Consider the following 12771-nt stretch of genomic DNA (forward strand, 5'->3'; position numbering starts at 1 on the left):
GTGCAATCTCTGCTCACTGCAGCCTTAACCTCCTGGGCTCGAATGATCCTCTTACCTCAGCCTCTTGAGTAGCTGGGACTACAGGCATGTGCGACCACACCCTGCTAATGTTTTGTACTTTTTGGAGAGACAGGGTTTCACCATGTTGCCCAGATTGGTCTTGAACTCCTGAGCTTAAGTGATCTGCCCTCCTCAGCCTCCCATAGTGCTAGGATTTCATGCTTGAGCCACCATGCCTGACAGGATGTAAGTGTTAATTGGAATAGTTTGAAACTTAAAAGTTCAATGCATTCCTAATGATTCTCAAACAATAGAAGTTTACAATGAGAGGCAAAAAGTGGTTGTTGGCTCAAAGGAAAGATAGATCTGATGGGCTATGTTTACTTGTCCTTTAATTTTAAAAAGTGGGAAAGCATTGCTATACATAATTTTTGAAACTTTAAGCAGACGTGTTAAATATATATATTTTACATTAAGCTTTATTTCACTCTATTTTGGTGATATATAACTGTATTAAGATAGAATAAAATAAAGTTTAACAAGGAAAAATTAAAACTGTGCCAAAAACAGGAAAAACTGACAAGCATCAGTGATTCAATTAGTAAACAGATAGAAGAAGAGCTCAGAAGCTGGTGACCATAGAGGATGAGGCCCAATAACCAATGAGACAAATGGTCCCTTACTGGTCCCCAAAAGGTTAATTAGACCAATGTTTAGTGAAGGAGTTGGTCTCAACTCTTCATCCCTTCAAGCATATGAATTCTGTTAGTTATAATGAACTATACTCATTTTAATAAAATGTGAGTGAGAAAATATATGTTAATATGCTTTTAATTATGCCAATGAACCAAGTCAATATATCATAATGATAAGACAATTGACCATACACTTACAGTTGTGCAAAAAGTTAAGAACATATTTGGGGGAAGGTAAGTTTCTGGAATTAAAATTTATATAAAAGACAGGGATTGAACAGTGCCATGACATGACACACACACACAAAAAACATTTCTATTACAACAACAACAAAAAATCTCAACCAGATAATAAATAACGAGTAGGCTAACTTTGATTCATCTTAATTCATCTTAGACACATACAAAGCACTGTTTCCTGATCAAGGATCAGCTATTTGACCCTAGATTTCCAACCTCGGTTAGTAATCTGGGGTCTCAGAAGATCAAGAAAATCATAGGAAGGAGTAAAATCAAAACAAACAAGAAAAGATATGAAATCCATGATATGGGCCCTTCTATATCACTTTTGGTATAATGAATGAATAAGTTTGGGATCATCGTTCAGGAATATGTTTCTCTATTCTTGAAGGTGTTAGATGTGTCTAAAAACAACCAGGCATACTAAATGTATGACATCAATGTAGTTGAAGGGAATTTAAATAGTCACCTTTGTATCAGTATTTAATACTCAAGAACTGGTTTAAACTTAGTGTAAATAGTGATGAGATTTTTCTCTGTGCACAAAAGTCCTTCCAATATTAAAGAACCCAACAAGGTAGTGCAGGCTGCTGCTGCCTTTCCTCATCTGATGGTCCTTAGTAAGAACTCTCCACTTTACTGGGAGATAGGTGGTCGGGGCTGGTTCTCTGCCTCAGCAATCCTTCTGAGCAGGACTCTCTTCCACTCTTGCTGTCACACCTGGTCCTGGAACTGGAGGGCCAGCAAGAGAGGAGGGCGAGCATTCTCATGCACCACCCAAAAGGCGAGGCTCTCTGGCAGCAGGAACCAGAACGGGTAGTGGAGAGACCTCAGATGCCAAATACAAGTACATCTTTTGGGAAGATAAGGTCGCTCTACAAAGTCTGTGAACTTAGGTCAGTTTGGTGTGTAGGTGAAAGGGAAGGATGTTCCAGGTCTCACCTGGTTGCCTAAAAGTCACCGTGATGCTCCTCTATTTAACTGCTTTACTCACACCCAAAATTGACTAGTTGTTTGGTCTCTGCCCTTTCTTTTTGATGTGTTCTGCTTTTTATTTTTTGGGTGTTTTGTTTTGTTTTGTTTTGTTTGAGATGGAGTCTTCCTCTGTCGCCCAGGCTGGAGTGCAGTGGCACGAAATTGGCTCACCGCAGCCTCCACTTCCCAGGTGGGGAAGCCAATTTAAAACATTGAAGGCTGAAATACAGAAAAATATCTTTGGGAAAATGTGGCTTCATGAAGCAATAGGAGTCTAGAAGAAAGAAATAGACTATTTTGGTTTTGAGTGCAAGAAAAGACTTCATGGTGAAACACAGAGGTATTTAAAACGTGGGTAGATTAAAAGAAGGGGTAGAGTACAATGTTCAGTGGAGAGAATAATATCAGGGCAATAAATATGCAGGGTCAGGTCAACCTCCACTGAATTTAGAGGAATGGATGTTGCCAGAGAGAAGGATGGAGTAGAATTGAGGCTAATGGGCTGAGAAGCATCCATCAATCCAAGGGAAAGGGTCAGACGAGGATGGAGCCTCCCTGTTCCTCTGTTGGATAAAGGCACACTGGGAGCACCACATGTGGCTTCTGCTACTGCAGTCTAGGGTGGGCAATGACTGCTGCAAACTCTAGGGACAGAGAAAGCAGGGAGAGGTGTGAGGGTCTCCCAAGAACCAGGGCCACTTGCTTGGCCTCAAGTAACACCCAGAACTGTTCACTGAGATGCACAAACACTCTACGTTCACTGATGACATACAAGAGATTTTCTACCTTGAACCACTCGTGTGGTGCAACAATGAATAACGAATAAGTCAGATACCTCATCCCTATAAATGTAATTACCCAAGAGGGCAGCAGCCCTGTCTCTGTGGGAGGATGGGAGCCTTACTCCAACAAGCACAACTGAGCAAACACAGATGGCCCAATCACACCAGCCAACTTCCCTCCTAACGACCTCCAGAACTATCCTGCTAGCTCCCCACAAGGCTTAAATTCTCCTGCCTTTGGTTTGAGGTAAGTTGAGTCCAAGGGCTCTTCCTATTACAATGTTTCAACCCCTATTGCAACAGTCTTCAATAAACGTTTTCTTGACATTTCTTGAAAGTCTTGCTGAAATTTTTCTTTTACAAGAAAAGCATAGAGTTGTTTTTTCTGTATCTCTGTTTGTTCTGAACTCTACTTACAAACAAAACCAGAAGGTAAGAGATGAGAAAAGTACTCGTTTCCTTTTCTGAAGTTCTGTATTTCTTCCTTTGCCACTAAAAGCCAAATAACTCATAAAAATAAAAACTAAGGGAAAGAGTTCATTCTAATATTTCCTGGCAGATCACCCTCCCAACCTCTCAGTGCTTTGTCCTCCTGGATGACATTGTGAGTGACCCCCCCTTCCCCTTTGCCCCAGCCCTCCACTCATGGCCACCCACTGACTCCTGCTGCCACCTGGAATTCCTCCAGCTCTGAACATCAACTATGAAGGTCCCCATCCCTGACTCACTCGCTGTCCTTCCAGCCTCTCTCGTAGCCGTCCCTCCTTCCCTGCTGATCAACATCAACAAGGCTCTTCTCCCCCGGGGCTGTGCATGGGAATCGCCAGGGAGCCAGATGCCCAAGCTGCCCTCGGGACACCTGTCATCTGCTCTCATCTCCTGTCCTTGCGCACTGTACCGTCTTTGTCTCTCAGGTTCTCTGAGTTTGGTATTTTTGATGTTTTTCAGACATCTTAGTGCGGTCTTGAATTCAAACGTCAAACCATGACAAGCTGAGTTAACATTTTGACTCTTATATCTTGGAATTGAGGGGGAATTCTGGCTTCAGGAAATGCTTGATTTAAGGACTCAAAGCATGAGTCACATTGTTGTCTTCCCATTTATTTCTCTTGGTTTTACTTTGGGCTCTCTCCGCAGACAACAGCCATGTGAATCATGGTCATCTCTCTGTGACCTTCGTAGCTGATCTCCTGGAGAAAATCCCTACTTCCTTCCCATTGTTCAGCCAATGTCCAAGTCCTATGGCCGACTCTGAATCTGTCACGGAGGTTGGCACCACACCTGGGTCCCATACTGCCCCTGCTCCCCAAGGAAGAATTTAAACTAAGAACATTTGACAGGGGATCGGTTGGTCACTAGAAAAAGTCCACAATCCCATTAACCCACCGTGATGGGATCTGTGTCACACTTTGAAAATAAAGTGAGAAGATCCATCAATATTTTAGAGAAGAACTAAAGTTGACATGCAAAAAGTGCTCAAGTCCAACTTCTCTCCGTGACAAGGAAAACTTCTCTCCCTGTTCACCTGCTGCTTTGTAAAAAGCCACCACAAAATTTAGAGGATGGAAACAGCATCATCATGTCCTCACTCACACATTTGCAATTGGGGCCTGGCTCCCTCCAGGGGCATCAGAGAAGAGGTTCTGCTGGGATCTGAAGACCTCAGGGCTGAGACATTCCTGCACGGGGGCAGGAAGTGCTGGCTCAGCTGACAGCTCCGGCAAGACTGAGGGAAGGGACTGTGTGACGTGCTGGGGTCGGATCATGCTGGCTCATGGAAGAGGAGTTTTTGTGAAATAATTGTTAAATCATCCATAGCTGGGAGGATTTTAAGAACATAAATTTAAAAACACTGCAAATCAGAGGTTTTTTTTTTTTTTTTTTTCCCAGGAAGCATGTTGTTTTGCATTCTCTAGCCAGTCCTTGTAGGTGGGCTCAGTTCCTCTCCCTGTGCAACGCTCAGGCTTCCTCCAAGCGCGATGCCTGGGCTCCAAAGTCACCAGCGCTCTTAGTGTGTCTGGGCTGCTAGCAAAATAATGCCATAAACCAAGCTGCTTATAAAAACAGAAATGTGTTTCTCATGGACTGATAAGTACAAATCAATGTGCCAGGAGATTTGGTGTCATGAGAACTGCCTTTCTGATTCATAGACGGCATCTTCTCACTGTATTCTCACCTAGTGAACCCTCTCACCAGAGAGGGAGCTCTCAGGGACATCTTCTGTAAGGGCGTTAGTGCTACTTATACAGCCTGTGCCCTCCTGACCTTCTTACCTCCCAAAAGCTCCACCTCTTACACTATCAACTAATGATTCAAGATTTTAACGTATGATTTTCAGAGGGACAAAAACATTCAGGTTATAGCACCATCCAATAGAGAGGAAGTGAAAGATTCCAGTTCATCAGGCCCGATCCCAGAAAAACAGCATGGCACTAAGTCAGGTGCATTCAGTTGGTCAAGATGTTACCCAGTCTCGATTAAACAGGATACAAGTCACCTCCTTTTCTGTGTGAGGAGAGTCAGTGATTTAGGGACACATTTTAAACAGCACAAGGGAGTTATTCCCTCACAGGTTTTTGGAAAATTGCTGCAGATGCCAACAGCAGACACATAGAAAACTTGTGAGAGGTGACTGGGAAAAGGGGACAAAGGGCAGGGACTCGGAGTTCCTGCCTGTCCCAGCTGGATCTGCAGGCCTGGGAGTCACTGTTTGGCACAGGCAGCACCAGGACCTTCCCTTCAGGATGGTGGACAAAGGGCTGAGGGGAGGGACAGGGCAGTGCTCTCTGAGAAGCTGGGAGGTGGAGGGTCCTAGAGTTCACCCCCACGCAGCCTCCGCCCTGCCCCATGATAACACACACGCTATGTTCCACGACTGCCCTTCCCTACCAGGTCAAAACCATGTTCCAGGGCCCTGCCCAAGGTCCACACACTCTGTGTCTGCTGGGGCCACCAGACAGCCTCAGTTGTGTGCAAATATCCTTGCTGCTCCTAGAGGCCTCTCTCCTCTTACACCTACACCTACCCCCCACCCACAGCTTCCCCAGAAAATTTACTCCAGCCTGATGGTGTCAACACTCTTATGGAGAGTCAGCTCCAACTTAGTGCAGGCTCTCTTCAATATTCTCTGGAAATTCAAATGCATGTGTGTGAGAGAACAGTTTCCACCATGTCTACACTGGAAGTCTACACTTGTAGAAATTCCTAGAAAAATCTATTGGGTTGGGAGACATGGATGGCCACAACCTCAGACCACAGTGCCCCAATGCAAGGGGCTGTCAAGAAAAACCACAGCCTCACCAGAACCAGGGGACTCCAAGGAATCCCACCTTGATGGTGAGGTCACCACTAAACCAGCCTCTCCTTACTGCTACAGGGTAGGGACCTCGCAACCCCCAGGACATGGTGCTGGCTTACCAGTACCTGGACCCCTGCTTTGCTGCTCTCTTAGCTCATGCCTTGTTGAGTACCCTGCAGGTGACTTCATAGAGTGGTATTTTGCTGGGAACACCATTTGTCTTCATGTAACCCCATTAGCTACACCCTCTAGTACAAGGAAACCATAGGGCCTAGGTCACACCATGAGGATGCCCTACAGCTATGCAAAAACTGTGGACTTGGGAGACCTGTGTGTCACAACACCACATCCAAATCTAACCAGCTCTCCCCATAACAGCTCTCTCATGAGTTACTGAGGAAATGCCTATGGATTGGAGTGTGTGCTCTGTGCAGGAGGCTGGTCCAGGTTTCACTTCTGCAGGACACTGGACGTTTCCCAAACCACCAGACCTTCCCCACGTGCACACACACCCCTCCTCATTTTGCCTCTACATCCACATCCACTGAGCCCTTCAGGCACCTACTAATGCCCTAGAACCTAAAACCATCATCTAGGGCCCAGTTCCCCAAACGGCCTGAATTTCTTCCTCTGCTGGGATGAGTCCAGTGCCCGCTTCCTCCAATGGTGGAATTGCTGGTCCTGCTACAGTTCAGGAACTCACCTTTTCTCAGAGGGGCGGTGACCCCACTGCTCTGGAACCGTGACCACCCCCAGCGAGGCTCCTCTCTGCCTTTCCCCTCACCCTCCTCTCTGCCATTCTCCTGGTGGACCTCCAGGCCTGGACAGAGCCACTCCAGGCAAGAACTGATGAGATGCCAGCCCAGGAGCAGCCTCCAGCAAACGACCAAGATGTGGTCATTTACTTTTCAGGAGATGACAGCTCCTCTCTTCAGGTTCCAGGTGAGAGACACCAGCATGCAGAGCTACAGACTAGAGGGAAGGACGGGAGACAGGCTCTGGAATTGGGTCTCAGTGGCAGATGTCACTTAGGTGGCTTTACTTAACATCTCTGGTCCTGGTTGTTCTCATGTCTAAATGGGATAGAGAACCAAATAAATCTAGAGATTTTTGTTTCTCCAAAAACATGATTCCAAGATATGACTGAAATTCACTAGGTTTAAGATATAAGGAGATGCTACCTAGTTCCTTCTGGATCCAGACAAATAAGCTTAAGTATATAGAAAATATTTCACCGTGTCTATGTAGGAGGTTTTAGAACCTGGAGAGGAGCCTAAGAGTGTGTTCAAGTGTGTGTGTGATGGGGCAGGAGGGCAAAAAAGTGAAGCCAGGGAGAATGAGTCTCAAGTCCTATGTGACCAGCACTGCTCTGTGTATTTATTCCTATTGGCTGAGATTGTTTCTGCTACCGGCTGCAATACAGCCAACATTACTCATCAGTCAACATGTGACTTCTCCAAGATTCCCTTTACCACCCACTGCTGACCCCATACTCAATTTCTGATGCTCTCTCTGGGTCCCCAGGCTCAACGAAGGGCTTGATCTGCCATTGCAGAGTACTCTACTGCCTTTTTGGAGAACATCTTGGTGGGACCTGCTTCATCCATGGTGAACGCTCCCCAATCTGCTGCTACTAAGCTTGCAGACTAGAGAAAAAGAGTTCGTAATATGCTTTGAGCATTAAAAGGAATCTTTATTTCTATACCTTGTAGAAGGTATAGAATTTGCTGTCCTCAATTTGCTGTCCTCATCCCAAATAAATACTTGGTAACATGATTTTCGGATTTTTTGTTTTGTTTTGTTTTGTTTTTGAGGTGGAGTCCCACTCTGTCACCCAGGTTGGAGTGCAGTAGCGGGATCTCCGCTCACTGCAAACTCTGCCTCCCAGGTTCAAGCAATTCTCTTGCCTCAGCCTCCCGAGTAGTTGGGATTCCAGGTACCCGCCACCATGCCCGGCTAATTTTTGTATTTTTAGTTGAGACGGTGTTTCTCTATGTTGGCCAGGATGGTCTTGATCTCCTGACCTTGTGACCCACCCACCTTGGCCTCCCAAAGTGCTGGGATTATAGGCGTGAGCCACCGTGCCCAGCCAATTAAATAAAATAAAGATCCAAATTCTAGGAACTTCAAGGAAGAATTCGGTTTCAGACACAGATTTATATGAAAGGTCAAATGATGCCCCTGATCTCTCCATCTGCTGCTCTGTCTTTTCACTCTGCCTCGTTTTCACTGGATCCACGCTCAAAGAACTCCGGTGTGCTGGGCGGACAATCAGTGCCAGCTTAAAGTTTATGCAGTCAACAAATCATTCCTTCTAAGGAAAAACCATCATGCTGTTTCCAAAAGTGTAGGAGTTTTATTCAACCAACCTGGATCACACGTCTGCCTTTTAAGTTTGTAGGTTATATCAATTCTATTGAAACAACTTTAATTAAGGTTGGAATGTGTTGCAGGAGTTTGAGACCAGACTGGGCAACATGGTGAAACCCCATCTATACAAAAACATACAAAAAATTTGGCTGGGCATGGTGGCACACACCTGTGGTCCAAGCTATCAGGGAGGCTGAGGTGGGAGGATTGCTTGAGCCTGGAATGTTGAGGCTGCAGCAAGCTGAGATTGTACCACTGCAATCCAGCCTGGGCAACAGAGTGAGACACTCCATCCCGGGCAACAGACTGAGACCCTGTCTCCAAAAAAAAAAACAATTTGATTTGAAGGTTGGAATGGGTTGTTAAGAAAGCTGTAATGAGTCAGACAAAGAGCCCAGGAGCACCACACTATGATAGACTCATTATCAGGACCTTCCAGGAGGAACAGCAACAGCAATACCCTCTTAGCTCCTCAGAGTATGTGCCGGGATGGTCATGGCTCCTCTGCCACGCTGTCTCCAACTGCTGCTCATCTTAATATCTCACTCTCGGGGCCTGTGTCCTTTTGAGTTTGTCTTTTTCTTCCTTTCCAAGAGGACATGGTCACTGCCTAAACCCGGTGTCTCTGTAGGGCCAGGCTGACATCTTATTGAGGTATAATGCGACTCTTCCTCCTGTCCCCCTCTGTTTCCTTCTCCAGATTCCAACTGTCCCTTGAACACTTATCCAATATGTCCTGCAAATGGCCAATCAATCCCTGACCACAAGACCCTGGGGAGGCGTCCAGCGTGAGTGCCAGCTCCTTATTTTACTTGGAATATAGCAGTTTCAGTTTGTGATTCCACAACACATATTTGGAATAAGAATATGTCTGTTTGAGCCAAGGCTACTCTTACCAGGTGGGCTCTGGTAGAATGCCTTAAGAAGTTCTGGAGTGACAGAGAGACCACTGTTTGCAAAGAGACAGAATTTCAGCTGGGTTATTTACAATTCTTGACTAAAATAATTCAATGGGCCCAGATACTGCTGTGACCAGCAACACCAACAACAAATGCCCAGACCCCAGGAGAAGGGAGCTGGTGTTCTCCACGGTCACCCCATGCAGATTCTAAGCAGGTCTCAGCCCCAGACTGAGGCTCTGCCTGTCTGAAGAGGCAGCTTCAGACAGGCAGAGGGTCCAGGCAACTCACTGAGACACTGCACGACTGGGGAACCCAATACAGATCCCGGGGAGGACAGAGCGGGTCTGTGTCCAACAAAGAAATGGTTCCAGGCCCGGCGTGGTGGCTCATGCCTGTAATCCCAGCACACTGGGAGGCCGAGGTGGGTGGATCACCTGAGGTCAGGAGTTTGAGACCAGCCTGGCCAACATAGTGAAACCCCATCTCTACTAAAAATAAAAAAATTAGCAAGCATGATGGTGTGTGCCTGTAATCCCAGCTACTCAACAACGACCACAACGAAAAAGAAAAAGAATTTGCTGGATACCTCTACTCAGCACTGTACCTATGCACTTCCCTCTGGGTAAGTTTATAAGGGGCAGGAGCGCCGCCTACTGTCCTTAACATGCTACTGTAGCGCTGCCGGCCCATCTTTCTGTAAGGGCAGGTTCTCCTTGCCTGGGAGTACAGTGTGGGCACTGCTAGGTCGCCCTCTGATGACTGAGCACATCTCAAGGTGGAAACATACTGAAGCTACTGAGGAGAAAAAGGACAAACAGCCCTTGGCACAAACAGATTGCACTTCAGTGAAAATGCTCTGGCTTCGATGTGGGGTGGGGTGAACGAGAGAAGGGCGCTGAGCAGAGATAAGGTCCTCATGACCACCGGTCATCACAGAGGATGGTCGTTACTTCTCACGAAGCTGCAGGATCCTGATGCCTAATGAGGGGGAATCATACCCATCCTGTGTTTGCATTTGTTCACTGATTGCTGGACCCAAGAGTAACGGGCTTTGCCGAATAGGGCTTGGACGTTTGTACATATGTGAGTATGGGGGCTGGGAGGAGAGGGGAGAGAGGAAAGCAAACCATTTGAAGTTCCCTTATTGTCTCCAAAGACCTTTGATGTTCTTGTTCCAGGTCTGCCATCTATTTGCTTGATGCCTCTGATGACTTCATGAGTCGTGATACAGATCGTGATAAGATTCCCTGCTTCCCGTCTGTCTGTATGTTTACCAACCACCATGTGATCTAACCTGTGATATCTCCTATTCCATCTGGAGTAAGCTGGGGCCACTTCTTATTTCCCAAAGGTAGATCAGACAGTTCCAGAATTCCCCTTTAAGTCAAGACCAGGAAATGAAGACCACTTATCCTTAGAAGAATCTTGTCCTCTTAGATAGATCAGGGTAGCTGAGTAATAGCTCCCGGGTAGGATTGCCAGGTGATAGGGGAATTGTTGTCTTCCCCTTGAACAAATGGGGAAAGTGGAGTGAACAGCTTTAATTCATAATGAACAAGTACAATTTGGGGTGAAGGACTGGGCGCGGTGGCTCATACCTGTAATCGCAGCAGTTTCGGAGGCCAAGGTGGGTGGATCAGTTGAGGTCAGGAATTTGAGACCAGCCTGGCCAACACGGTGAAGCCCTGTCTCTACTAAACATACAAAAATTAGCCGAGAGTGCTGGCGTGCACCTGTAATCCCAGCTACTTGGGAGGCTGAGGTAGGAGAATCGCTTGAATCCAGCAGGTAGAGGTTGCAGTGAGCTGAGATCGTGCTACTGCACTCTAGCCTGGGTGACAGAGCAAGACTCTTTCTCAAAAAAAATTGGGGTGAAGAAGGCAGGTTTAATTGGAAACCCGGTTCTTGGTTAAAAGGCCACCTCACACTGGATAAATGAATGCCAACTTCAAGTAAATATAAAACAAATGCAAACACACACAAAATGCACATTTCTGGAAATGGCTGAAAAGTTTCAGAATTCTTTCACTCTGCACAGACCTCAGCAATGGGATTTAACAAAAGCATTTATGTTCATTGCTTTTTGAAGGACCTGGGAGAAAGAGTCTCTGTCCTGAGCGATGATGGTCTATGAGCAGTAAACCTTCCCTAGGTCCACCGCGGTCTCAGTAAAACACTATTGCTAGGACCCACTCCACAGAGTGTCTGATTCAGTAGGTCTGGGGCGGGATCCAGGAGTTGGTATTGCTGCCATGTTCCCAGGTGATGCAGGTGCTTCTGGTTCAGAGCTCTGGCTTTGAGAACACCTGCTGTGGTGTGGCAAATGGCATTGCTCTCCCATGGCTCCCAACATCACACCTCAGGGATCCTTGACCTGTTGGTTTCAGAAACCTTCCTCATACTCTGTTTTATTCACCCTCTCCACAGCCATAACATCAATCTTCTTATCACTTGGAGATACTCTCATCTTAAAAATGCAGATTCCAGCGTCCTACCCTGCCTGGTCCCCACCGCTCAATCTTTCTGACTCAGCCACTCCCACACTGTCACTCAATGTCATCAACACCTCCACTCTCTAGGAACACCACTATTTCCCAATCAGTTGTCCAAACTCTTTTAATTCTTTCACATCCAGCCCTGGTCTATGTTCCATCACTTAATCACTATTGAATGAGGACCCTACTCTCTCATCTTTTCCCCCTACTCTCTCATCTCCCTGGGCAAATGCCAAATACTAAGCCCACATAAATTTTATAGTGTTCTCACCTTCACCTTGATGCCGAGAAGAAGTCCCAACCACGGAAATCCAATTAAAGCACAAATGAGTTCTCTGCCCTGCCTAGAAATCTCCTAAAAATCCTTACTTTTCCAATCTCAAAAGAGAACAAAATTATGTCACATCATCTATTCTAGAAAATCTCTTTTTAAGAAACCTCTTCACTCTTATGAAATGTGAAATGGGAGAGGCATTTTATAATTGATGATTATATTGAACTCCAACAACATACACGATAAAAATAAATGATAGGCCAGACACAGTGGCTCACACTTGGAATCCCAGCACTTTGGGAGACCGAAGAGGGTGGCAGATCACCTGAGGTCAGCAGTTCAAGACCAGCCTGGCCAATGTGGTGAAACCCTGTCTTTACTAAAAATACAAAAAGTAGCAGGGCGTGGTGGTGCACGCTGGTAATCCCAGCTACTTGGGGAGGCTGAGGCAGGAGAATTGCTTGAAGCAGGGAGGTGGAGGTTGCAGTGAGCCGAGGTCGTGCCATGGCACTGCAGCCTGGCAGCAGTGCAAACTCTATCTCTCAATGAACAAACAAACAAAAATGATAATAGTATCATATAGCATAAAATATTTAACATTTTAGTTGCCCCAAAAGAGCTTTTTGAACAAACGATCTTACAAAAAATTTGAGAGTGAAGAAAAGTTGTAATAATTGCTTCGACATTTGAGTAAACAAGGTTTGCTTGGAAAAACTTAAGGACCAATATCTCTCAGATTA

This window comes from Macaca fascicularis, chromosome 8 (genome assembly GCF_037993035.2).
Source record: "Macaca fascicularis isolate 582-1 chromosome 8, T2T-MFA8v1.1".
Lineage (NCBI taxonomy): Eukaryota > Metazoa > Chordata > Mammalia > Primates > Cercopithecidae > Macaca > Macaca fascicularis.